General features: G+C 45.9%; 1 protein-coding gene and 1 pseudogene across 1 annotated transcript in view; one reads left to right on the top strand and one right to left on the bottom strand.

Moving 5' to 3' along the window:
* The window catches only part of LOC144000399 (3-oxoacyl-[acyl-carrier-protein] reductase FabG-like), a 123,964-nt gene that overhangs the window by 71,267 nt on the left and 24,918 nt on the right, over nucleotides 1-27,779 (top strand). The window lies entirely within an intron of this gene.
* On the bottom strand, nucleotides 27,519-27,640 carry LOC143925794 (U2 spliceosomal RNA; annotated as a pseudogene).

Raw genomic sequence — 27,779 nt, 5'->3', positions numbered from 1 at the left:
TCACGTCTGATGGCGATCTGCGTTTATTTGTGTATCCCTCCCCCTCAGTAGGCATTGCTTTAGGACATCCCATACAGTAATGACTATGGTGCTCTATGTCCCCGTGATGTATGATAAAGAAAATAGGATTTTTATAACAACTTACCTGTAAAATCCTTTTCTTGGAGTACATCACGGGACACAGGGCTCCCGCCCCTCTTGTGGGACACTTATTGCTTTGCTACAAAAACTGAGGTATTCCCTGTAGGGGAGGGGTTATATAGGGAGGAAACTTCCTGTCTAATTGATTACACCAGTGTCCAGCACCTGAAGGTGAGATATAACCCACTTAGTAATTACTATGAGCCTCTGTGTCCCGTGATGTACGATAAAGAAAACTGGCTGCCGTTACAGCAGCAAACGCGCACTGAGTGTAGATCCGCCATCTGTTGTGGGAATGGCTGTTCAGTAATTCACACCATCCAGATGTAGCTGTGGTAAATAAAGCTCACCGCGAGACAGATGAGGTCTCCATGTTGTAGTATTTATTGGACTTGTATCCTAAAAGCCAAAATAAAATGAATCATAAAAGAATATGACAATAGGTGCCACTGCCGGCCCGGTATCGGACAGTGGCCCGACGTCAGCACTAGTGTTTCATCCCAAACGCGTTTTGTCCAATAGGACGTTATCAAGGGGTCGCCTAGTGTCAGACATCAAACTAGTTTATATAGCCTCTCAAAACTGCTCAAATCACGGTGTCTCCTTAGAGAAATTGCAAAGAGGAAGTGATCCTTGGGCCATTTGCCGGCAAAATGGCAAATGGATCACTTCCTGCTTGCAATTTCTCTAAAGGAGACACCATAATTTGAGCAGTTTTGAGAGGTTAAACTAAACTAGTTTGACGTCTGACGTCTTTGATGTCCAGCACCTGAAGGTGAGATATAACCCACTTAGTACTATGAGCCTCTGTGTCCCGTGATGTACTCCAAGAAAAGGATTTTACAGGTAAGTTGTTATAAAAATCCTATTTTTGCAGCGAGTGTCCATTTCACAGGGGTGCGGTGGATGATTCTGGAGCTCTGTACTGGATCACCGCTTCACTTTTCAAGTCACCACCAATTGTTTTGTGCACATTTTTCACCAGTAAGTTTATATTGCTGATCTTATCATGGGACTGTGAAAATCTATATTTTTCACATATATTTTTTTTTTCTTTTTTTTTTATTGTTGATTTTCATTCAAGATTGGGTTTGTATATATATTTTTTTTCACTTTAAAAAAAATAAATAAAAAAAAGGGCTAAACTGCAAAAAAAAAAATTTAAGTGAAAAAAAAATATATATATATATAAATCCAATCTTGAATGAAAATCAACAATAAAAAAAAAAAAGAAAAAAAAAGTGCTAAACTGCAAAAAAAAAAAAAATAGACTTTATTTCAATGTGCTGTCCATTTATAACACAGTATTCACATTTCATTGCTGTTCACTTACTTTTGGCACTGCACGCTTTTTTTTTCTTAAGATTATTTATACGTTTGGTATATTACTTCTCTGTGTCAGCTGCCGCCCCACCACAGCACGAAGATGCACCTTTTTAAATCCTTTCTTTATTCACACACCCCAGCTTCATCACATAACTCCCATGGGTGAGGCCTCATTCTTTATTACAGCAAAAAATGTAAAAAAATAAAAAAAAAGGTGTTGCTTGTAAACGAATGACTTCTACACACGCAAAGCAAAGGTCAGACGGAACAAATCCATTGGACAATTCGATGGTGTGTGGGCTTCACCTGACCTTTTGCTGTCGAAAAAAATCAGACGGACTTTAGATTTAGAATATGTTTTTTTTATTGAAATCCTGTGGCGTGCAAAACATACTCAAAAACTTCCACCCGGTGCATTAAAAAATGTGCACACGCCTAAAGAGGGACACAAAAAAGTGGAGCGGATACACAAGCCCTCTGAAATCAGAGGGCCTTGGCGCCTTCTTCTCCGGCTATCCGCCGACAGCCTGCACTGACATGGAGAGAGAGGGAGGGAAAAGGGGCGCTCTGTGAAGAAGAAAGGAGGGATTAGGTGAAAGAAGGGACTGAGTCCTGAATCCCCCTGGGGCGTTAGGCTCCAGACAGGGACAAGAACACTTAAAAACTTGGTCCTTCTGGCCGAAACCAGGCGGACCCCGTATTTGCGCAGCGGTCTTGCAAGCGCACTTTTTTTGGAAAAAAAATCACTTTTTTGAATAAAAAAAATAAGACAACAGTAAAATTTTAGCCCAATTTTTTTTTATATTGTGAAAGATAATGGTACGCCGAGTAAATTGATACCCAACATGTCACGCTTCAAAATTGCGCCCGCTCGTGGAATGGCGTCAAACTTTTAGCCTCAAAAATCTCCATAAGCGACATTTAAAAAAATTCTACAGGTTGCATTTTTTGCGTTACAGAGGAGGTCTAGGGCTAGAATTATTGCTCTCTCGCTCTACTGATCGCGGCGATACCTCACATGTGTGGTTTGACCACCGTTTTCATATGCGGGCGCTACTCACGTATGCGCCCGCTTCTGTGCACAAGCTCGTCGTGACGGGGTGTTTTTAAAAACCTTTTTTTTTTTCTTATTTATTTTAATTGATTTTATTTATTTTTACACTGTTTAAAAAAAAAAAAAAAAAAAATGGATCACTTTTATTCCTATTACAAGGAATGTAAACATCCCTTGTAATAGAAAAAAGCATGACAGGTTCTCTTAACCACTTAACAACAGCCCATTGCCGATTAACGGCTTCAGGGCGGTTGTTTAACTCTGAGAGGCCGTTAATTTACGGCCTCCCAGAATTCTGCTCTCGCGCGCCCCCTGGGGCGCGCACACGAGCGCATCCGTGACCGCTGGGTCCAGTGGACCCGGCGCATCACGAATCACGGTAAACGGCCGCTCATCGCGGCCGTTTACCACGTGATCGCTCCGTCAAATGACGGAGTGATCACTTGTAAACAAACCGGCGTCATGTTATGACGCCGGTTCCTCCCTCCCCCTCTCTGTACCGATCAGTACAGCGGAGGGGGAAGAGATCGGTGTCAGCAGCGATGTGGGCTGCATCTGCAGTGCCCACATCGCTGCTCACCGAAAATTAACATCTCAATTCCCTGCCAACACTCTGCAATACCAGTGCATACTCTGCATTACTCTGCAATACCCCCATTACTCTGCATTACTCTGCAATACCCCCATTACTCTGCATTACTCTGCAATACCCCCATTACTCTGCATTACTCTGCAATACCCCCATTACTCTGCATTACTCTGCAATACCCCCATTACTCTGCATTACTCTGCAATACCCCCATTACTCTGCATTACTCTGCAATACCCCCATTACTCTGCAATACCCTGCAATGCCCTGCAACACTCTGCAACACCCTGCAACACTCCGCAACGCCCTGCAACACTCCGCAACGCCCTGCAACACTCCGCAACGCCCTGCAACACTCTGCAATGCCCTGCAACACTCTGCAATGCCCTGCAACACTCTGCAACGCCCTGCAACACTCCGCAACGCCCTGCAATACTCCGCAACGCCCTGCAACACTCCGCAACGCCCTGCAACACTCCGCAACGCCCTGCAACATTCCGCAATGCCCTGCAACACCTTGCAACACTCTGCAATGCCCTGCAACACTCTGCAATGCCCTGCAACACTCTGCAACGCCCTGCAACACTCCGCAACGCCCTGAAATACTCCGCAACGCCCTGCAACACTCCGCAACGCCCTGCAACACTCCGCAACGCCCTGCAACATTCCGCAATGCCCTGCAACACCTTGCAACACTCTGCAATGCCCTGCAACACTCTGCAATGCCCTGCAACACTCTGCAATGCCCTGCAACACTGCGCAACGCCCTGCAACACTCCGCAACGCCCTGCAACACTCCGCAACGCCCTGCAACACTCCGCAATGCCCTGCAACACCTTGCAACACTCTGCAATGCCCTGCAACACTCCGCAATGCCCTGCAACACCTTGCAACACTCTGCAATACCCTGCAACACTCTGCAATACCCTGCAACACTCTGCAATGCCTTGCAACACTCTGCAATGCCCTGCAACACTCTGCAATGCCCTGCAACACTCTGCAATGCTCTGCAACACCCGCCAATACCCTGCAACACTCTGCAATACCCTGCAACACTCTGCAATGCTCTGCAACACCCGCCAATACCCTGCAACACTCTGCAATGCTCTGCAACACCCGCCAATACCCTGCAATGCTCTGCAACGCAATACTCTGCAACGCCATACTCTGAGATACCCAGCCATACTCTGAGATACCCAGCCATACTCTGAGATACCCTGCAATACCCAGCCATAGACATCCCCCCCTCCCCCTCCCGCCGCCCTCTGGTGCTTCTACGGAATCGCTAATACGATCAAAGTCAGAATCTTTTTATTTTTTTTCAGGCTTCCCAGCTTAGAGGTGAGATGCGGGGTCTTATTGACCCCATATCTCACTGTAAAGAGGACCTGTCATGCCATATTCCTATTACAAGGGATGTTTACATTCCTTGTAATAGGAATAAAAGTGATCAAAAAAATTATTTTTGGGGAAAAAAATGTCAAACTAAAATAAATAAAGTAAAATGAACAATAAAAAAAAAATGTTTTTTTTAAAGCGCCCCTGTCCCCATGTGCTCGCATGCAGAAGCGAACGCATACGTAAGTCCCGCTAACATATGAAAACGGTGTTCAAACCACACATGTGAGGTATCGCTGCGAACGTTAGAGCGAGAGCAATAATTCTAGCCCTAGACCTCCTCTGTAACTCAAAACCTATAACCAGTAAAAAAAAAATTTAATCGTCGCCTATGGGGATTTTTAAGTAGCGACGTTTGGCGCCATTCCACGAGCGTGTGCAATTTTGAAGAGTGACATATTAGGTATCTATTTACTCAGCGTAACTTCATCTTTCACATTATGGAAAAATTGGGCTAACTTTACTGTGTTTTTTTTTTTTTTTAAGCACAAAACTGTTTTTTTTCCAAAAAAAAGCATTCGAAAAATTGCTGCGCAAATACCGTGTGAGATAAAAAGTTGCAAAGACCACCATTGTATTCTCCAGGGTGTTTGCTAAAAAAACATATATAATGTTTTGGAGTTCTATGTAATTTTCTAGCAAACAAATGATGATTTTTACATGTAGGAGAGAAATGTCAGAATTGGCCGGGGTGCTCCAGAACACCTGATGGCGCTCCCTACATGTTGGGCCTCTGTATGTGGCCGCACTGTGTAAAAGTCTCACACATGTGGTATCGCCGTACTCGGGAGTAATAGCAAAATGTGTTTTGGGGTGTAATTTGTGGTATGCATATGCTGTGTGTGAGAAATAACCTGATAATATGACAATTTTGTGAAAAAAAAAAAAAAGTAAAAAAAATCTTGATTTTGCAAAGAATTGTGGGAAAAAATGACAACTTCAAAAAACTCATCATGCCTCTTACTAAATACATTGGAATGTCTTCTTTCCAAAAAGGGGTCATTTGGGGGGTATTTGTACTTTTCTGGCATGTTAGGGTCTCAAGAATTGAAATAGGCCGTCAGTACTTCAGGTGTGATCAATTTTCAGATATTGGCACCATAGCTTGTGGACTCTATAACTTTCACAAATACCAAATAATATCCACCAATTTGTACTTATTTTTACCAAAGATATGTAGTGGTATAAATTTTGGCCAAAATTTATGAAGAAAAAATTACTAATCTGCTAAATTTTCTAACAGAAACAAAGAAAAATTCATTTTTTTACTGAATTTTCGGTATTTTTTCCTTTATAGCACAAAAAATAAAAAACCCAGCGGTGATTAAATACCACCAAAAGAAAGCTCTATTTGTGTGAAAAAAAGGACAAAAATTTCATATAGGTCCAGTGTTGCATGACTGAGTAATTGTCATTCAAAATGCGAGAGCACCGAAAGCTGAAAATTGGTCTGGTTAGTGGTTATTAAGGGTGTTTAAGTGCCCAGTGGTCAAGTGGTTAAATATGAGATTTGGGGGTCAAAAAGTCCTCAGATCTCATATTTGGATTTAAATGCAAAAAAAAAAAAAAAAATGACATTTAAAAAAAAAAAAACCTTTTAAGAGGTATGGGCGGAAGTGACGTTTTGACGTCGCTTCCGCCCTCCTATGGTATAGAGACGAGTCTTATCTTAGCCTCACTCATCTCCACACCCAGCTAATGAAAGGACCCGATCGCCGGAAGGTGCGGGAGGGCGGCGGGAGGGGGGGTGGCACCTCTCCTGCCGCCGATAGCGGTGATCTTGCGGCGAATCCGCCGCGGAGACCACCGTTATCGTACAGCCGACCGGCGCCTGAAGAGATGGATATCTCGGTTGTGGCGGCAGCTGCTGCCGTTACCGAGATATCCCTCTTCAAAAATAGGACGTACATCGGCGTGCGCTGGTCGGTAAGTGGTTAATTTTAAGTTTTCCTTAAATATACAGGATTCCTTTTTGTTCATAGGAATAACGTGTCTGCATGGATATATGTTGTGTAATGTTGCATAACACGTTCATAAAACACATGCTTGCAAGATGCCTGTTCCATAGCACACGAGTTCTAAGTATGGGTGTATACAGCGCGCACTTTTCTTGTTTTGCCTAAAACATATTTGTATGAATTCATGCTTCTATAGAGGCATATGGCGTTAATACCGGCCTCATACACACAGGGCCATTTTTAAGGCAGGGCAAAAGGGGCAGCTGCCCTGGGCCCTGTCATTATTGTGGGGCCCAAAGCAGCTGCCTCATACTTGCCAACTATCCTGGTTTAAATTCCCTCTTCCCTTGAGGTTTTAGTCCTGTGCTGTCCCAATATCGCAGTGTGACGTGCTGCAACTAATGCTGCCCAGCTCTGTCCTATTGTTGTGCAAAGGTGACTCACCTGCAGACCCTGTGTTTACATGTAAATTACAGGCATTCATATGTAAATAGGGGCGGCCAGAGACATTGATATGTATATCATGCCCCCCTGAGGTCATATCCACAGTAATCTCTAGCAACCAATCAACAAGCAGAAATCATGTGCTGTAACCTCTAGCAACTAATCAGTGAGCCATGTTGTTTGCTGTAACCTCTAGCAACCAGTCAGTGAGTGGTAACAGTACACTGTAACCTCTGGCAACCAATTGCAATAGCTGCCTGATTCAGTAAACTGATTTTGAGTCTAGCTGCTATTTATTTTATTTCTCGGAGCAGGCGGAGAACAAAACTGCATGGAGGGGCCCCAAGAAAAGTTTCGCCCAGGGTCCAATCAATATTAAAGACGGCCCTGCATACACATATGGGCCGTTTGCATATGTGTTTATTTGCATGGGCTACAAAGGTTGTCTGCGATTTGCAGGGGAACAGCACCTCTTCCAGTTGGTGGTCTGGCCCTTCGGGTTAACCACCGTGCCTGGGGTAAAGGCCCAGGGTATAGCCGTAATGCTGATAAATTAGCCAGTAGCATGGCTGGACCTAGGTGGTCCAGTATGGCCAATTATCTGGAACTCCTGGGTTGGGATCCCAGTCTAAAGGTACTTTCTTGTGGTCGGTAAGGAGCTTGGAGTGTTTGGGACTAAGCCCAAAAAGGGGTCAAGGCAAGGAAGAGTTCCTTACTTTTTCCTTTTCTAAGGTGCTAGGGAAGGTGGCTTCATTCAAAGTAGTTCCCTATGCTCAGTTTTCGTTCAATGCTGCTATAAACATTATTCTGGGGTGCCTGGAACACGTAGAGCCTAACCTAGGCATTATCCAAAGGGTCTGGTCCCAGGGATACGCCAGAACCTCAGCAAAGATGGCAGAAAGGAAGATCCTTTATGCTGATTTACCTAGGAGGTTGTGGCTACGAAGGCTGGCCTCTAGGGATGGAGACCAGTCCTGAAAGAGACCACTGCCCAGGGGAAGTGGTTAAGCTCAGATAGCCTTGACTGTCAACATTCTAGAACTTCCGATGGTAAGTCTGGCTTAAAGAGGAAGTAAACCCTGATGAGTTTACTTCCTCTTTCATTCCCTGTAAAGGCAAAGCATAATGGACTACTATGCATCGCATCGCATCGCATCGCATAGTAGTCCATTATGTGTCACTTACCTGACACAGGAACCAGCGAAGTCACCACTGTCCCCTGTAGTTCCGAGCGTCCATCTTTTTGGTGGGTCTCCGTGGGTCTCGCTGCTCTCGCTGCTGCTGTGATTCGCCGGAGCAGCGATGACGTCACTCCCGCGCATGCGCACGGGAGCCGAGACTCGCGGCATTGCCGTCATCGACGATGCCCCGCTCAGTGCGCCTGTGCGCCGCTGTCTACGGCACATGCGCCGTAGATAGCGGTGCCCGTCTTCGGGGCAAATATCTCCTAAACCGTATAGGTTTGGGAGATATTTCTTGGACCTACAGGTAAGCCTTAATCTAGGCTTACCTGTAGGTCAAAGTGGTTTGTAAGGATTTACAACTACTTTAATGGTCTGGGCGTTTTAGATTGCAGGATTGTTCTCTCAGGGAACAATCTGACAATGCCCCATCAGTGGTTTTCTTCGTTTACCAAGGAGGCACTAGAAGTCACGTGGCCAGAAGGAAGTGGGCCATGTTCTGGTTTGGGCAGAGGAGCTTGTACCTTGCCTATTGACAATCTTCATTTCATGAAATGGAGAACTGAGGCCGCGTACACACGCGGGGACTGTTCGCTCAACTTTGTCCGCTGAACAGTGTTTCGGGGGACAGTCCGCTCGTGTGTGGGCTTCAGCGGACAGTTTCAGCGGACAGTCTGCTGAACAAAGTTTTTCGGAAATTCCGAAAAACTGTCCGCTGAAACTTTGTTTCAGCGAACAGTCCCCTCGTGTGTAGGCTTGTTCGTCAAACTAAGTTCCGCGCATGCTCAGAAAGGATTTACACGCCGAGGTTTGCATTGCAGTGAATAGGACGTCGTTTTCTAGTCCCGTCGTACGTGCCGTTCACGTCATCGCGCACGGTTTCAGCGGACTGTTCGTTCGTCGTGTGTGGGCAAGTCCGTCCATGCTAATTTTGAGCGGACTGTCCGCTGAAACTGTTTGACGGACAAAGTTGAGCGAACAGTCCCCGCGTGTGTACGCAGCCTGACAGGCAGCTCTCTGGAGCCGTCAACAATTGTTCCTGGGAGAATGGCCTCTGCACCCCGGCTTTTGCTGACCAGATAATTTTAGGTGTCCCGGGTTCAACAAGAAGTTCGACAGCTTTGTGTCAAGGGCTAGGGATTCACTCACGTATGGGACACATGCGCTAGTGAGCCAGTGGGATCAGTTTTTCACTGATTTATACGTTCCTTCCAGTTCAGCTGCTCTCACGGCTTCTACGTAGGTTCAAAGTGGAAAGGAAGCTGGTAATACTACTAGCCCGGCATGGCCCAGAAGATCCTGGTATACAGAGATCGTGAGGTTGGCAGTAGGGAAACCATGGACTCTTTCATCTAGTCTAGACTTGCTTTCGTAAAGGGCCGGTATTCCATCCGGCCTTACAATTGCGAAATTTAACAGTTTGTCTATTGAAGCCCACATTTTAAAGAATCAGGGGGCTTTCAGGTTCAGTGGTAACGACCCTGATTAATGCAAGAAAGCGGGCCTCTGGACCATTTATTATAGGGTCTAGAGGGCCTATTTTTCCTGGTATGAAACCAAAAGATGACATTCTCGGAGGTATGTCATAGGTAGAATTCTTGCCTTCCTACAGTTGGGGGCAAAAATTAAGCCAGCTCGAATACCATCAAGGGTCAGATCTTTGCCTTTATCATTGGTTTTGAAAGGCCGCTTGCTTCACATTCTTTAACCACTTGAGACCCACGCTATAGCCAAATGACGGCTACAGCGCGGACCTCCTTTGCCGGGACTACGTCTATTGACGTCGTCCCGTGCACGAGCGGCCTGCGCGGCGCGCTCTGTGATCGGCGAGTCTGAGACTCGCCTGATCACGGATCCGAGCAAGGGGTTGATCCCGACCCCTTACCACATGATCAGCTGTCAGCCAACGACAGCTGATCATGTGATACAACAGAGCCGGTAATCGGCTATTATTCCTCCTCGTGCTGACAGCGCGAGGAGAAAAAAAGAGCCCATCACCGGCGGCCGTGATCGGGACATCAGTCCCGATCACGGCCAGCTTACTAGTGCCCACCTGCCCCCCTCAGGAATAAATAAGTGCCCCTCGTAAGTGCCACCCAGCAGTGCCCACAGTGCCACCCAGCAGTGCCCACAGTGCCACCCATCAGTACCCACAGTGCCACCCACAATCTGCCTCAACAACGGTGCTGCACCCCAGTGCCACATATCCGTGCCCATCAGTGTCCTCTACCAGTGCCCATCAGTGCCGCCCATCAGTGCCCAGCAGTGCCGCCTATCAGTGCCACCTATCAGTGCCCATCAGTCCCATCTATCAGTGATACCTATCAGTGCCACCCATCCGTGCCACCCATCCGTGCCATCTTATCTGTGCCCATCTTTGCCCATCAGTTCCGCCTTATCTGTACCCATCAGTACTGCCTTATCTGTGCCTATCAGTGCCCACCAGTGAAGCCTATCAGTGCACCTCATCTGCGCACTTCAATGAAGGAGAAAAATGACCTGTTTGCAAAATTTTATAACAAACTATTAAACATGATGTTTTTTTTTTTGCATCTTTTTTTGTTTGTTTAGCAAAAAATAAAACTCCCAGCTGTAATTAAATACCACCAAAAGAAAGCTCTATTTGTGGGAAAAAAATGATAAAAATTTCATTTGAGTACAGTGTTGTATGACCGCGCAATTGTCATTCAAAGTGCATCAGCGCTGAAAGCTGAAAATTGGTCTGGGCAGGAGGGGGGTTTAAGTGCCCAGTAAGCAAGTGGTTAATCTGAGCCTTTTATACAAGGGACAGTGCGTATAAATCCGCCAGTTGGGTTGCACTGGTGCCCTTTGGGTTCAGTTTGGCCAGTTGGCTGGCAAGGACAGCACCTTGGGCCAATGCACCATATTCTGTTGATCCTCCTAAAGGGGGGACTGGGTGTTCTTGGTTGCGGTAGCCTCCGCAAGAGAGTTTTTCAGTGTTGGCAGCTTTCATTTTTATAGTGCCATACTCAATTATTTTAGGGATAGGGTGATGTTAAATCCTCGCCTAGCCTTTTTTTTCCTAAAAGGGATCTAGCTGTCATTTGAATCAAGACGCTTCTTACCTTCCTTTTTGCCAGAACCTTGTTCTGCAGAAGGAAAGTTCTTACTTGATCTCAATATAGTGAGAGCCGTGAAGGTATATTTGAATATTTCAGATATGGGAAACTGATGTTTGTACTGCTAGAGGGCCCTAAAAAAAATGGGCAGGCAGCGTTCAAATCGGCTATTAAAATGGTTGCACTCTCTCGTTGTAGTGAGAGCAGTCAAGGCCTATCTGAAGCGATTGCTCAGATATGGAAAACTTAGGGTCGGTTCACACAGGGGTGACCCGTCAGGCGACTTAGCCGCCTGACAAGTCGCGTCCCGCTCTATGCAATGGAACCATTCTAATCGGAGCGAAAAGGTTCCTGTACGACTTTTGGGACGACTTGCATTGACTTCTATACAGAAGTCATTTCACAAGCCGCCGCTTAAGTCGGATCCCGGTCGCCTGAGGCAGTCGCGCTGCACGTCGTGCTGCCTCAGTGTGAACGGGCTCTAAGGTTTTTGGTGCTACCAGGAGGTCTCGGAAAAGGGCAGAGAGTGTCTAAATCAACTGGTTTAATGTTGATTCGTCAAGTTATTATTCAGGCTTGCAGTTTGAAGAAAATGTTTTCTCCTTTAGAGTGCACTTCATCAGGACAGTAAGTGCTTTATGAGCGGTGCATTATCAAGCCTTTATGACACGAATTTACAAGGTCGTTACTTGGTCCTCTATACATACATTCACTAATTTTCTATCAGGTGAATGTAAGACGGCAAGAGGATGCCGCTTTTGGCGCAGTGTACTGCAAGCAGCACTATAGGTCCTCACGTCTGATGGCGATCTGCGTTTATTTGTGTATCCCTCCCCCTCAGTAGGCATTGCTTTAGGACATCCCATACAGTAATGACTATGGTGCTCTATGTCCCCGTGATGTATGATAAAGAAAATAGGATTTTTATAACAACTTACCTGTAAAATCCTTTTCTTGGAGTACATCACGGGACACAGGGCTCCCGCCCCTCTTGTGGGACACTTATTGCTTTGCTACAAAAACTGAGGTATTCCCTGTAGGGGAGGGGTTATATAGGGAGGAAACTTCCTGTCTAATTGATTACACCAGTGTCCAGCACCTGAAGGTGAGATATAACCCACTTAGTAATTACTATGAGCCTCTGTGTCCCGTGATGTACGATAAAGAAAACTGGCTGCCGTTACAGCAGCAAACGCGCACTGAGTGTAGATCCGCCATCTGTTGTGGGAATGGCTGTTCAGTAATTCACACCATCCAGATGTAGCTGTGGTAAATAAAGCTCACCGCGAGACAGATGAGGTCTCCATGTTGTAGTATTTATTGGACTTGTATCCTAAAAGCCAAAATAAAATGAATCATAAAAGAATATGACAATAGGTGCCACTGCCGGCCCGGTATCGGACAGTGGCCCGACGTCAGCACTAGTGTTTCATCCCAAACGCGTTTTGTCCAATAGGACGTTATCAAGGGGTCGCCTAGTGTCAGACATCAAACTAGTTTATATAGCCTCTCAAAACTGCTCAAATCACGGTGTCTCCTTAGAGAAATTGCAAAGAGGAAGTGATCCTTGGGCCATTTGCCGGCAAAATGGCAAATGGATCACTTCCTGCTTGCAATTTCTCTAAAGGAGACACCATAATTTGAGCAGTTTTGAGAGGCTAAACTAAACTAGTTTGACGTCTGACGTCTTTGATGTCCAGCACCTGAAGGTGAGATATAACCCACTTAGTACTATGAGCCTCTGTGTCCCGTGATGTACTCCAAGAAAAGGATTTTACAGGTAAGTTGTTATAAAAATCCTATTTTTGCAGCGAGTGTCCATTTCACAGGGGTGCGGTGGATGATTCTGGAGCTCTGTACTGGATCACCGCTTCACTTTTCAAGTCACCACCAATTGTTTTGTGCACATTTTTCACCAGTAAGTTTATATTGCTGATCTTATCATGGGACTGTGAAAATCTATATTTTTCACATATATTTTTTTTTTCTTTTTTTTTTTATTGTTGATTTTCATTCAAGATTGGGTTTGTATATATATTTTTTTTCACTTTAAAAAAAATAAATAAAAAAAAGGGCTAAACTGCAAAAAAAAAAATTTAAGTGAAAAAAAAATATATATATATATAAATCCAATCTTGAATGAAAATCAACAATAAAAAAAAAAAAGAAAAAAAAAGTGCTAAACTGCAAAAAAAAAAAAAATAGACTTTATTTCAATGTGCTGTCCATTTATAACACAGTATTCACATTTCATTGCTGTTCACTTACTTTTGGCACTGCACGCTTTTTTTTTCTTAAGATTATTTATACGTTTGGTATATTACTTCTCTGTGTCAGCTGCCGCCCCACCACAGCACGAAGATGCACCTTTTTAAATCCTTTCTTTATTCACACACCCCAGCTTCATCACATAACTCCCAGGGGTGAGGCCTCATTCTTTATTACAGCAAAAAATGTAAAAAAATAAAAAAAAAGGTGTTGCTTGTAAACGAATGACTTCTACACACGCAAAGCAAAGGTCAGACGGAACAAATCCATTGGACAATTCAATGGTGTGTGGGCTTCACCTGACCTTTTGCTGTCGAAAAAAATCAGACGGACTTTAGATTTAGAATATGTTTTTTTATTGAAATCCTGTGGCGTGCAAAACATACTCAAAAACTTCCACCCGGTGCATTAAAAAATGTGCACACGCCTAAAGAGGGACACAAAAAAGTGGAGCGGATACACAAGCCCTCTGAAATCAGAGGGCCTTGGCGCCTTCTTCTCCGGCTATCCGCCGACAGCCTGCACTGACATGGAGAGAGAGGGAGGGAAAAGGGGCGCTCTGTGAAGAAGAAAGGAGGGATTAGGTGAAAGAAGGGACTGAGTCCTGAATCCCCTTGGGGCGTTAGGCTCCAGACAGGGACAAGAACACTTAAAAACTTGGTCCTTCTGGCCGAAACCAGGCGGACCCCGTATTTGCGCAGCGGTCTTGCAAGCGCACTTTTTTTGGAAAAAAAATCACTTTTTTGAATAAAAAAAATAAGACAACAGTAAAATTTTAGCCCAATTTTTTTTTATATTGTGAAAGATAATGGTACGCCGAGTAAATTGATACCCAACATGTCACGCTTCAAAATTGCGCCCGCTCGTGGAATGGCGTCAAACTTTTAGCCTCAAAAATCTCCATAAGCGACATTTAAAAAAATTCTACAGGTTGCATTTTTTGCGTTACAGAGGAGGTCTAGGGCTAGAATTATTCCTCTCTCGCTCTACTGATCGCGGCGATACCTCACATGTGTGGTTTGACCACCGTTTTCATATGCGGGCGCTACTCACGTATGCGCCCGCTTCTGTGCACAAGCTCGTCGTGACGGGGTGTTTTTAAAAACCTTTTTTTTTTTCTTATTTATTTTAATTGATTTTATTTATTTTTACACTGTTTAAAAAAAAAAAAAAAAAAAATGGATCACTTTTATTCCTATTACAAGGAATGTAAACATCCCTTGTAATAGAAAAAAGCATGACAGGTCCTCTTAACCACTTAACAACAGCCCATTGCCGATTAACGGCTTCAGGGCGGTTGTTTAACTCTGAGAGGCCGTTAATTTACGGCCTCCCAGAATTCTGCTCTCGCGCGCCCCCTGGGGCGCGCACACGAGCGCATCCGTGACCGCTGGGTCCAGTGGACCCGGCGCATCACGAATCACGGTAAACGGCCGCTCATCGCGGCCGTTTACCACGTGATCGCTCCGTCAAATGACGGAGTGATCACTTGTAAACAAACCGGCGTCATGTTATCCTCCCCCTCTCTGTACCGATCAGTACAGCGGAGGGGGAAGAGATCGGTGTCAGCAGCGATGTGGGCTGCATCTGCAGTGCCCACATCGCTGCTCACCGAAAATTAACATCTCAATTCCCTGCCAACACTCTGCAATACCAGTGCATACTCTGCATTACTCTGCAATACCCCCATTACTCTGCATTACTCTGCAATACCCCCATTACTCTGCATTACTCTGCAATACCCCCATTACTCTGCATTACTCTGCAATACCCCCATTACTCTGCATTACTCTGCAATACCCCCATTACTCTGCATTACTCTGCAATACCCCCATTACTCTGCATTACTCTGCAATACCCCCATTACTCTGCAATACCCTGCAATGCCCTGCAACACTCTGCAACACCCTGCAACACTCCGCAACGCCCTGCAACACTCCGCAACGCCCTGCAACACTCCGCAACGCCCTGCAACACTCCGCAACGCCCTGCAACACTCCGCAACGCCCTGCAACACTCTGCAATGCCCTGCAACACTCCGCAACGCCCTGCAACACTCCGCAACGCCCTGCAACACTCTGCAATGCCCTGCAACACTCTGCAATGCCCTGCAATACTCCGCAACGCCCTGCAACACTCCGCAACGCCCTGCAACACTCCGCAACGCCCTGCAACATTCCGCAATGCCCTGCAACACCTTGCAACACTCTGCAATGCCCTGCAACACTCTGCAATGCCCTGCAACACTCTGCAACGCCCTGCAACACTCCGCAACGCCCTGAAATACTCCGCAACGCCCTGCAACACTCCGCAACGCCCTGCAACACTCCGCAACGCCCTGCAACATTCCGCAATGCCCTGCAACACCTTGCAACACTCTGCAATGCCCTGCAACACTCTGCAATGCCCTGCAACACTCTGCAATGCCCTGCAACACTGCGCAACGCCCTGCAACACTCCGCAACGCCCTGCAACACTCCGCAACGCCCTGCAACACTCCGCAATGCCCTGCAACACCTTGCAACACTCTGCAATGCCCTGCAACACTCTGCAATGCCCTGCAACACTCTGCAATGCCCTGCAACACTCTGCAATGCCCTGCAACACTGCGCAACGCCCTGCAACACTCCGCAACGCCCTGCAACACTCCGCAACGCCCTGCAACACTCCGCAATGCCCTGCAACACCTTGCAACACTCTGCAATGCCCTGCAACACTCCGCAATGCCCTGCAACACCTTGCAACACTCTGCAATACCCTGCAACACTCTGCAATACCCTGCAACACTCTGCAATGCCTTGCAACACTCTGCAATGCCCTGCAACACTCTGCAATGCCCTGCAACACTCTGCAATGCTCTGCAACACCCGCCAATACCCTGCAACACTCTGCAATACCCTGCAACACTCTGCAATGCTCTGCAACACCCGCCAATACCCTGCAACACTCTGCAATGCTCTGCAACACCCGCCAATACCCTGCAATGCTCTGCAACGCAATACTCTGCAACGCCATACTCTGAGATACCCAGCCATACTCTGAGATACCCAGCCATACTCTGAGATACCCTGCAATACCCAGCCATAGACATCCCCCCCTCCCCCTCCCGCCGCCCTCTGGTGCTTCTACGGAATCGCTAATACGATCAAAGTCAGAATCTTTTTATTTTTTTTCAGGCTTCCCAGCTTAGAGGTGAGATGCGGGGTCTTATTGACCCCATATCTCACTGTAAAGAGGACCTGTCATGCCATATTCCTATTACAAGGGATGTTTACATTCCTTGTAATAGGAATAAAAGTGATCAAAAAAATTATTTTTGGGGAAAAAAATGTCAAACTAAAATAAATAAAGTAAAATGAACAATAAAAAAAAAATGTTTTTTTTAAAGCGCCCCTGTCCCCATGTGCTCGCATGCAGAAGCGAACGCATACGTAAGTCCCGCTAACATATGAAAACGGTGTTCAAACCACACATGTGAGGTATCGCTGCGAACGTTAGAGCGAGAGCAATAATTCTAGCCCTAGACCTCCTCTGTAACTCAAAACCTATAACCAGTAAAAAAAAAATTTAATCGTCGCCTATGGGGATTTTTAAGTAGCGACGTTTGGCGCCATTCCACGAGCGTGTGCAATTTTGAAGAGTGACATATTAGGTATCTATTTACTCAGCGTAACTTCATCTTTCACATTATGGAAAAATTGGGCTAACTTTACTGTGTTTTTTTTTTTTTTTTAAGCACAAAACTGTTTTTTTTCCAAAAAAAAGCATTCGAAAAATTGCTGCGCAAATACCGTGTGAGATAAAAAGTTGCAAAGACCACCATTGTATTCTCCAGGGTGTTTGCTAAAAAAACATATATAATGTTTTGGAGTTCTATGTAATTTTCTAGCAAACAAATGATGATTTTTACATGTAGGAGAGAAATGTCAGAATTGGCCGGGGTGCTCCAGAACACCTGATGGCGCTCCCTACATGTTGGGCCTCTGTATGTGGCCGCACTGTGTAAAAGTCTCACACATGTGGTATCGCCGTACTCGGGAGTAATAGCAAAATGTGTTTTGGGGTGTAATTTGTGGTATGCATATGCTGTGTGTGAGAAATAACCTGATAATATGACAATTTTGTGAAAAAAAAAAAAAGTAAAAAAAATCTTGATTTTGCAAAGAATTGTGGGAAAAAATGACAACTTCAAAAAACTCATCATGCCTCTTACTAAATACATTGGAATGTCTTCTTTCCAAAAAGGGGTCATTTGGGGGGTATTTGTACTTTTCTGGCATGTTAGGGTCTCAAGAATTGAAATAGGCCGTCAGTACTTCAGGTGTGATCAATTTTCAGATATTGGCACCATAGCTTGTGGACTCTATAACTTTCACAAATACCAAATAATATCCACCAATTTGTACTTATTTTTACCAAAGATATGTAGTGGTATAAATTTTGGCCAAAATTTATGAAGAAAAAATTACTAATCTGCTAAATTTTCTAACAGAAACAAAGAAAAATTCATTTTTTTACTGAATTTTCGGTATTTTTTCCTTTATAGCACAAAAAATAAAAAACCCAGCGGTGATTAAATACCACCAAAAGAAAGCTCTATTTGTGTGAAAAAAAGGACAAAAATTTCATATAGGTCCAGTGTTGCATGACTGAGTAATTGTCATTCAAAATGCGAGAGCACCGAAAGCTGAAAATTGGTCTGGTTAGTGGTTATTAAGGGTGTTTAAGTGCCCAGTGGTCAAGTGGTTAAATATGAGATTTGGGGGTCAAAAAGTCCTCAGATCTCATATTTGGATTTAAATGCAAAAAAAAAAAAAAAAATGACATTTAAAAAAAAAAAAACCTTTTAAGAGGTATGGGCGGAAGTGACGTTTTGACGTCGCTTCCGCCCTCCTATGGTATAGAGACGAGTCTTATCTTAGCCTCACTCATCTCCACACCCAGCTAATGAAAGGACCCGATCGCCGGAAGGTGCGGGAGGGCGGCGGGAGGGGGGGTGGCACCTCTCCTGCCGCCGATAGCGGTGATCTTGCGGCGAATCCGCCGCGGAGACCACCGTTATCGTACAGCCGACCGGCGCCTGAAGAGATGGATATCTCGGTTGTGGCGGCAGCTGCTGCCGTTACCGAGATATCCCTCTTCAAAAATAGGACGTACATCGGCGTGCGCTGGTCGGTAGGTGGTTAATTTTAAGTTTTCCTTAAATATACAGGATTCCTTTTTGTTCATAGGAATAACGTGTCTGCATGGATATATGTTGTGTAATGTTGCATAACACGTTCATAAAACACATGCTTGCAAGATGCCTGTTCCATAGCACACGAGTTCTAAGTATGGGTGTATACAGCGCGCACTTTTCTTGTTTTGCCTAAAACATATTTGTATGAATTCATGCTTCTATAGAGGCATATGGCGTTAATACCGGCCTCATACACACAGGGCCATTTTTAAGGCAGGGCAAAAGGGGCAGCTGCCCTGGGCCCTGTCATTATTGTGGGGCCCAAAGCAGCTGCCTCATACTTGCCAACTATCCTGGTTTAAATTCCCTCTTCCCTTGAGGTTTTAGTCCTGTGCTGTCCCAATATCGCAGTGTGACGTGCTGCAACTAATGCTGCCCAGCTCTGTCCTATTGTTGTGCAAAGGTGACTCACCTGCAGACCCTGTGTTTACATGTAAATTACAGGCATTCATATGTAAATAGGGGCGGCCAGAGACATTGATATGTATATCATGCCCCCCTGAGGTCATATCCACAGTAATCTCTAGCAACCAATCAACAAGCAGAAATCATGTGCTGTAACCTCTAGCAACTAATCAGTGAGCCATGTTGTTTGCTGTAACCTCTAGCAACCAGTCAGTGAGTGGTAACAGTACACTGTAACCTCTGGCAACCAATTGCAATAGCTGCCTGATTCAGTAAACTGATTTTGAGTCTAGCTGCTATTTATTTTATTTCTCGGAGCAGGCGGAGAACAAAACTGCATGGAGGGGCCCCAAGAAAAGTTTCGCCCAGGGTCCAATCAATATTAAAGACGGCCCTGCATACACATATGGGCCGTTTGCATATGTGTTTATTTGCATGGGCTACAAAGGTTGTCTGCGATTTGCAGGGGAACAGCACCTCTTCCAGTTGGTGGTCTGGCCCTTCGGGTTAACCACCGTGCCTGGGGTAAAGGCCCAGGGTATAGCCGTAATGCTGATAAATTAGCCAGTAGCATGGCTGGACCTAGGTGGTCCAGTATGGCCAATTATCTGGAACTCCTGGGTTGGGATCCCAGTCTAAAGGTACTTTCTTGTGGTCGGTAAGGAGCTTGGAGTGTTTGGGACTAAGCCCAAAAAGGGGTCAAGGCAAGGAAGAGTTCCTTACTTTTTCCTTTTCTAAGGTGCTAGGGAAGGTGGCTTCATTCAAAGTAGTTCCCTATGCTCAGTTTTCGTTCAATGCTGCTATAAACATTATTCTGGGGTGCCTGGAACACGTAGAGCCTAACCTAGGCATTATCCAAAGGGTCTGGTCCCAGGGATACGCCAGAACCTCAGCAAAGATGGCAGAAAGGAAGATCCTTTATGCTGATTTACCTAGGAGGTTGTGGCTACGAAGGCTGGCCTCTAGGGATGGAGACCAGTCCTGAAAGAGACCACTGCCCAGGGGAAGTGGTTAAGCTCAGATAGCCTTGACTGTCAACATTCTAGAACTTCCGATGGTAAGTCTGGCTTAAAGAGGAAGTAAACCCTGATGAGTTTACTTCCTCTTTCATTCCCTGTAAAGGCAAAGCATAATGGACTACTATGCATCGCATCGCATCGCATCGCATAGTAGTCCATTATGTGTCACTTACCTGACACAGGAACCAGCGAAGTCACCACTGTCCCCTGTAGTTCTGAGCGTCCATCTTTTTGGTGGGTCTCCGTGGGTCTCGCTGCTCCGGCGCTGTGATTCGCCGGAGCAGCGATGACGTCACTCCCGCGCATGCGCACGGGAGCCGAGACTCGCGGCATTGCCGTCATCGACGATGCCCCGCTCAGTGCGCCTGTGCGCCGCTGTCTACGGCACATGCGCCGTAGATAGCGGTGCCCGTCTTCGGGGCAAATATCTCCTAAACCGTATAGGTTTGGGAGATATTTCTTGGACCTACAGGTAAGCCTTAATCTAGGCTTACCTGTAGGTCAAAGTGGTTTGTAAGGATTTACAACTACTTTAATGGTCTGGGCGTTTTAGATTGCAGGATTGTTCTCTCAGGGAACAATCTGACAATGCCCCATCAGTGGTTTTCTTCGTTTACCAAGGAGGCACTAGAAGTCACGTGGCCAGAAGGAAGTGGGCCATGTTCTGGTTTGGGCAGAGGAGCTTGTACCTTGCCTATTGACAATCTTCATTTCATGAAATGGAGAACTGAGGCCGCGTACACACGCGGGGACTGTTCGCTCAACTTTGTCCGCTGAACAGTGTTTCGGGGGACAGTCCGCTCGTGTGTGGGCTTCAGCGGACAGTTTCAGCGGACAGTCTGCTGAACAAAGTTTTTCGGAAATTCCGAAAAACTGTCCGCTGAAACTTTGTTTCAGCGAACAGTCCCCTCGTGTGTAGGCTTGTTCGTCAAACTAAGTTCCGCGCATGCTCAGAAAGGATTTACACGCCGAGGTTTGCATTGCAGTGAATAGGACGTCGTTTTCTAGTCCCGTCGTACGTGCCGTTCACGTCATCGCGCACGGTTTCAGCGGACTGTTCGTTCGTCGTGTGTGGGCAAGTCCGTCCATGCTAATTTTGAGCGGACTGTCCGCTGAAACTGTTTGACGGACAAAGTTGAGCGAACAGTCCCCGCGTGTGTACGCAGCCTGACAGGCAGCTCTCTGGAGCCGTCAACAATTGTTCCTGGGAGAATGGCCTCTGCACCCCGGCTTTTGCTGACCAGATAATTTTAGGTGTCCCGGGTTCAACAAGAAGTTCGACAGCTTTGTGTCAAGGGCTAGGGATTCACTCACGTATGGGACACATGCGCTAGTGAGCCAGTGGGATCAGTTTTTCACTGATTTATACGTTCCTTCCAGTTCAGCTGCTCTCACGGCTTCTACGTAGGTTCAAAGTGGAAAGGAAGCTGGTAATACTACTAGCCCGGCATGGCCCAGAAGATCCTGGTATACAGAGATCGTGAGGTTGGCAGTAGGGAAACCATGGACTCTTCCATCTAGTCTAGACTTGCTTTCGTAAAGGGCCGGTATTCCATCCGGCCTTACAATTGCGAAATTTAACAGTTTGTCTATTGAAGCCCACATTTTAAAGAATCAGGGGGCTTTCAGGTTCAGTGGTAACGACCCTGATTAATGCAAGAAAGCGGGCCTCTGGACCATTTATTATAGGGTCTAGAGGGCCTATTTTTCCTGGTATGAAACCAAAAGATGACATTCTCGGAGGTATGTCATAGGTAGAATTCTTGCCTTCCTACAGTTGGGGGCAAAAATTAAGCCAGCTCGAATACCATCAAGGGTCAGATCTTTGCCTTTATCATTGGTTTTGAAAGGCCGCTTGCTTCACATTCTTTAACCACTTGAGACCCACGCTATAGCCAAATGACGGCTACAGCGCGGACCTCCTTTGCCGGGACTACGTCTATTGACGTCGTCCCGTGCACGAGCGGCCTGCGCGGCGCGCTCTGTGATCGGCGAGTCTGAGACTCGCCTGATCACGGATCCGAGCAAGGGGTTGATCCCGACCCCTTACCACATGATCAGCTGTCAGCCAACGACAGCTGATCATGTGATACAACAGAGCCGGTAATCGGCTATTATTCCTCCTCGTGCTGACAGCGCGAGGAGAAAAAAAGAGCCCATCACCGGCGGCCGTGATCGGGACATCAGTCCCGATCACGGCCAGCTTACTAGTGCCCACCTGCCCCCCTCAGGAATAAATAAGTGCCCCTCGTAAGTGCCACCCAGCAGTGCCCACAGTGCCACCCATCAGTACCCACAGTGCCACCCACAATCTGCCTCAACAACGGTGCTGCACCCCAGTGCCACATATCCGTGCCCATCAGTGTCCTCTACCAGTGCCCATCAGTGCCGCCCATCAGTGCCCAGCAGTGCCGCCTATCAGTGCCACCTATCAGTGCCCATCAGTCCCATCTATCAGTGATACCTATCAGTGCCACCCATCCGTGCCACCCATCCGTGCCATCTTATCTGTGCCCATCTTTGCCCATCAGTTCCGCCTTATCTGTGCCCATCAGTACTGCCTTATCTGTGCCTATCCGTGCCACCAGTGCCCACCAGTGCAGCCTATCAGTGCCCACCAGTGAAGCCTATCAGTGCACCTCATCTGCGCACTTCAATGAAGGAGAAAAATGACCTGTTTGCAAAATTTTATAACAAACTATTAAACATGATGTTTTTTTTTTTGCATCTTTTTTTGTTTGTTTAGCAAAAAATAAAACTCCCAGCTGTAATTAAATACCACCAAAAGAAAGCTCTATTTGTGGGAAAAAAATGATAAAAATTTCATTTGGGTACAGTGTTGTATGACCGCGCAATTGTCATTCAAAGTGCATCAGTGCTGAAAGCTGAAAATTGGTCTGGGCAGGAGGGGGGTTTAAGTGCCCAGTAAGCAAGTGGTTAATCTGAGCCTTTTATACAAGGGACAGTGCGTATAAATCCGCCAGTTGGGTTGCACTGGTGCCCTTTGGGTTCAGTTTAGTTTTGTTGGCTTGCAAGGACAGCACCTTGGGCCAATGCACCATATTCTGTTGATCCTCCTAAAGGGGGGACTTGGTGTTCTTGGTTGCGGTAGCCTCCGCAAGAGAGTTTTTCAGTGTTGGCAGCTTTCATTTTTATAGTGCCATACTCAATTATTTTAGGGATAGGGTGATGTTAAATCCTCGCCTAGCCTTTTTTTTCCTAAAAGGGATCTAGCTGTCATTTGAATCAAGACGCTTCTTACCTTCCTTTTTGCCAGAACCTTGTTCTGCAGAAGGAAAGTTCTTACTTCCTCTCAATATAGTGAGAGCGGTGAAGGTATATTTGAATATTTCAGATATGGGAAACTGATGTTTGTACTGCTAGAGGGCCCTAAAAAAAATGGGCAGGCAGCGTTCAAATCGGCTATTAAAATGGTTGCACTCTCTCGTTGTAGTGAGAGCAGTCAAGGCCTATCTGAAGCGATTGCTCAGATATGGAAAACTTAGGGTCGGTTCACACAGGGGTGACCCGTCAGGCGACTTAGCCGCCTGACAAGTCGCGTCCCGCTCTATGCAATGGAACCATTCTAATCGGAGCGAAAAGGTTCCTGTACGACTTTTGGGACGACTTGCATTGACTTCTATACAGAAGTCATTTCACAAGCCGCCGCTAAAGTCGGATCCCGGTCGCCTGAGGCAGTCGCGCTGCACGTCGTGCTGCCTCAGTGTGAACGGGCTCTAAGGTTTTTGGTGCTACCAGGAGGTCTCGGAAAAGGGCAGAGAGTGTCTAAATCAACTGGTTTAATGTTGATTCGTCAAGTTATTATTCAGGCTTGCAGTTTGAAGAAAATGTTTTCTCCTTTAGAGTACACTTCATCAGGACAGTAAGCGCTTCATGAGCGGTGCATTATCAAGCCTTTATGACTCAAATTTACAAGGTCGTTACTTGGTCCTCTATACATACGTTCACTAATTTTCTATCAGGTGAATGTAAGACGGCAAGAGGATGCCGCTTTTGGCGCAGTGTACTGCAAACAGCAGTATAGGTCCTCACGTCTGATGGCGATCTGCGTTTATTTGTGTATCCCTCCCCCTCAGTAGGCATTGCTTTAGGACATCCCATACAGTAATGACTATGGTGCTCTGTGTCCCCGTGATGTATGATAAAGAAAATAGGATTTTTAGAACAACTTGCCTGTAAAAATCCTTTTCTTGGAGTACATCATGGGACACAGAGCTCCCGTCCCTCTTGTGGGACACTTATTGCTTTGCTACAAAAACTGAGGTATTCCCTGTAGGGGAGGGGTTATATAGGGAGTAAACTTCCTGTCTAATTGATTACACCAGTGCCCAGCACCTGAAGGTGAGATATAACCCACTTAGTAATTACTATGAGCCTCTGTGTCCCGTGATGTACGATGAAGAAAACTGGCTGCCGTTACAGCAGCAAACGCGCACTGAGTGTAGATCCGCCATCTGTTGTGGGAATGGCTGTTCAGTAATTCACACCATCCAGATGTAGCTGTGGTAAATAAAGCTCACCGCGAGACAGATGAGGTCTCCATGTTGTAGTATTTATTGGACTTGTATCCTAAAAGCCAAAATAAAATGAATCATAAAAGAATATGACAATAGGTGCCACTGCCGGCCCGGTATCGGACAGTGGCCCGACGTCAGCACTAGTGTTTCATCCCAAACGCGTTTTGTCCAATAGGACGTTATCAAGGGGTCGCCTAGTGTCAGACATCAAACTAGTTTATATAGCCTCTCAAAACTGCTCAAATCACGGTGTCTCCTTAGAGAAATTGCAAAGAGGAAGTGATCCTTGGGCCATTTGCCGGCAAAATGGCAGATGGATCACTTCCTGCTTGCAATTTCTCTAAAGGAGACACCATAATTTGAGCAGTTTTGAGAGGCTATCTAAACTAGTTTGACGTCTGACGTCTTTGATGTCCAGCACCTGAAGGTGAGATATAACCCACTTAGTACTATGAGCCTCTGTGTCCCGTGATGTACTCCAAGAAAAGGATTTTACAGGTAAGTTGTTATAAAAATCCTATTTTTGCAGCGAGTGTCCATTTCACAGGGGTGCGGTGGATGATTCTGGAGCTCTGTACTGGATCACCGCTTCACTTTTCAAGTCACCACCAATTGTTTTGTGCACATTTTTCACCAGTAAGTTTATATTGCTGATCTTATCATGGGACTGTGAAAATCTATATTTTTCACATATATTTTTTTTTTCTTTTTTTTTTATTGTTGATTTTCATTCAAGATTGGGTTTGTATATATATTTTTTTTCACTTTAAAAAAAAAAAAAGAAAAAAAAGTGCTAAACTGCAAAAAAAAAAAAATTAAAGTGAAAAAAAAAAAATATATATAAATCCAATCTTGAATGAAAATCAACAATAAAAAAAAAAAAAGAAAAAAAAAGTGCTAAACTGCAAAAAAAAAAAAAATTAGACTTTATTTCAATTTATAACACAGTATTCACATTTCATTGCTGTTCACTTACTTTTGGCACTGCACGCTTTTTTTTTCTTAAGATTATTTATACGTTTGGTATATTACTTCTCTGTGTCAGCTGCCGCCCCACCACATCACGAAGATGCACCTTTTTAAATCCTTTCTTTATTCACACACCCCAGCTTCATCACATAACTCCCATGGGTGAGGCCTCATTCTTTATTACAGCAAAAAATGTAAAAAAATAAAAAAAAAGGTGTTGCTTGTAAACGAATGACTTCTACACACGCAAAGCAAAGGTCAGACGGAACAAATCCATTGGACAATTCAATGGTGTGTGGGCTTCACCTGACCTTTTGCTGTCGAAAAAAATCAGACGGACTTTAGATTTAGAATATGTTTTTTTATTGAAATCCTGTGGCGTGCAAAACATACTCAAAAACTTTCACCCGGTGCATTAAAAAATGTGCACACACCTAAAGAGGGACACAAAAAGTGGAGCGGATACACAAGCCCTCTGAAATCAGAGGGCCTTGGCGCCTTCTTCTCCGGCTATCCGCCGACAGCCTGCACTGACATGGAGAGAGAGGGAGGGAAAAGGGGCGCTCTGTGAAGAAGAAAGGAGGGATTAGATGAAAGAAGGGACTGAGTCCTGAATCCCCCTGGGGCATTAGGCTCCAGACAGGGACAAGAACACTTAAAAACTTGGTCCTTCTGGCCGAAACCAGGCGGACCCCGTTCTTTGGAAGGTCTGCCGAAACAGACCCAACCAAATACTAGGTGAGGCTCCCCCGAAGGGAGACTCCCAACCCTGAGAGAGGGCGAACTAAGCCAAAAGGTCATGTCCACCCCTCCCCAGACTTTCAGGACAGGCCCGAGGACCTGCGACCCTACTCTCACACGTGCAGTGACAAACAAAAGACGTGACAACGCACAAAAGAAATAAATGAAATAAAGTGGGGAAGGGATAGTGAAGAGGAGAGTGAAAAAGGTGGCCATTGTGTGAAACAATGACCAGGCCCTCCGGCCAGGAATAAAAAAAAATTCCTCTGGTCCCAGCCAAAAGGCCCGGCCCAAGAGGCAGGTGCTAAAAAAGCGTGTTACCTAGTTAGTAAGGTTGAATAAAGACACCAGTCCATCCAGCTCAACCTGAGTGAGTGTCTACCATTATCCCTATCCCTGTACATTTTACATCACACACTCACATCGGTCCCTACCCTCAAGGAGCCCACAATCAAAGGTCCCCATTCATAAACTAGGGCCAATTTTTTGGACAGAAGCCAATTAGCCTACCTACATGTCTTTGGAGTGTGGGAGGAATCCGGAGTACCCGGTGGAAACCCACGCAGGCACAGGGAGAACATGGAAACTCCAGGCAGGTAGTGTCGTGGTTGGGATTTGAACCAGCGACCCTTCTTACTGCGAGATGAGAGTGCTAACCACTACACCACTGTGCCGCCACGTGTTGTTTCACGGTGTAGTGTCCTTGGTGCCCAAAATCAAAGTGACCCTCACTCACAGAGATATTTAGGCACCCCTGGACTGCCACTCCAGGTGCACATACTCCATAGGCTTTCAAACCCCAACCCTGACCCACAGCCCAGACCACAGCAGCCCCCACTCCGGTCAGGAAGGCATGGAGTTCAGGAAGCCTGGGGAGAGCCTGCCCCTCAACAAGCTAATCTCCGCTTCCGTTCCTTCTACCTAATTACATCCAGAGGTACTAGCGTTCCTCCCCGCTTTGCAGTTCGGACACGGTGTTCCCTCCCGAAAAACTGTCCGGAGCTAGAGCCACCCCAATCTAGGCCAGAAGCCCAGGAACCCGACCCTCTGGATCAGACCCAAGATGCAGTACCCATCCTCACCAGGAGCACCCTTCCAGATGGCTCAGACTCCGACCCCACTGACACCGTCTTGGATGCCAGATGCTGACCCCTACCGAAACTGCCCTTCCAGGTGCAATGACACCATTGGATTTGCATCAGCCCTCCCCACCTCGGGAGAGACATCTCCTCTGGAGACTGATAAGAACAGATACTACACTTGATCTTAGCCAAAAGGCCGAGAACATGTTTCAAATCTTTGCGACGGGCTCGAGTCCGGTCGAAAAATCTGTTCGTCTGTATGCTGGTCTGACAGACAAAAACCAACGCTAGGGCAGCTATTGGCTACTGGCTATGAACTTCCTTATTCTAGTCCGGTCGTACGTCAT

Source organism: Lithobates pipiens, unplaced genomic scaffold, assembly GCF_037356315.1.
Source record: "Lithobates pipiens isolate NorthernLeopardFrog02 unplaced genomic scaffold, aLitPip1_a1.2 Scaffold_22, whole genome shotgun sequence".
NCBI lineage: Eukaryota > Metazoa > Chordata > Amphibia > Anura > Ranidae > Lithobates > Lithobates pipiens.
Note: the sequence above shows the minus strand (reverse complement) of the source record. Positions and strands in the feature narration are given on the sequence as shown.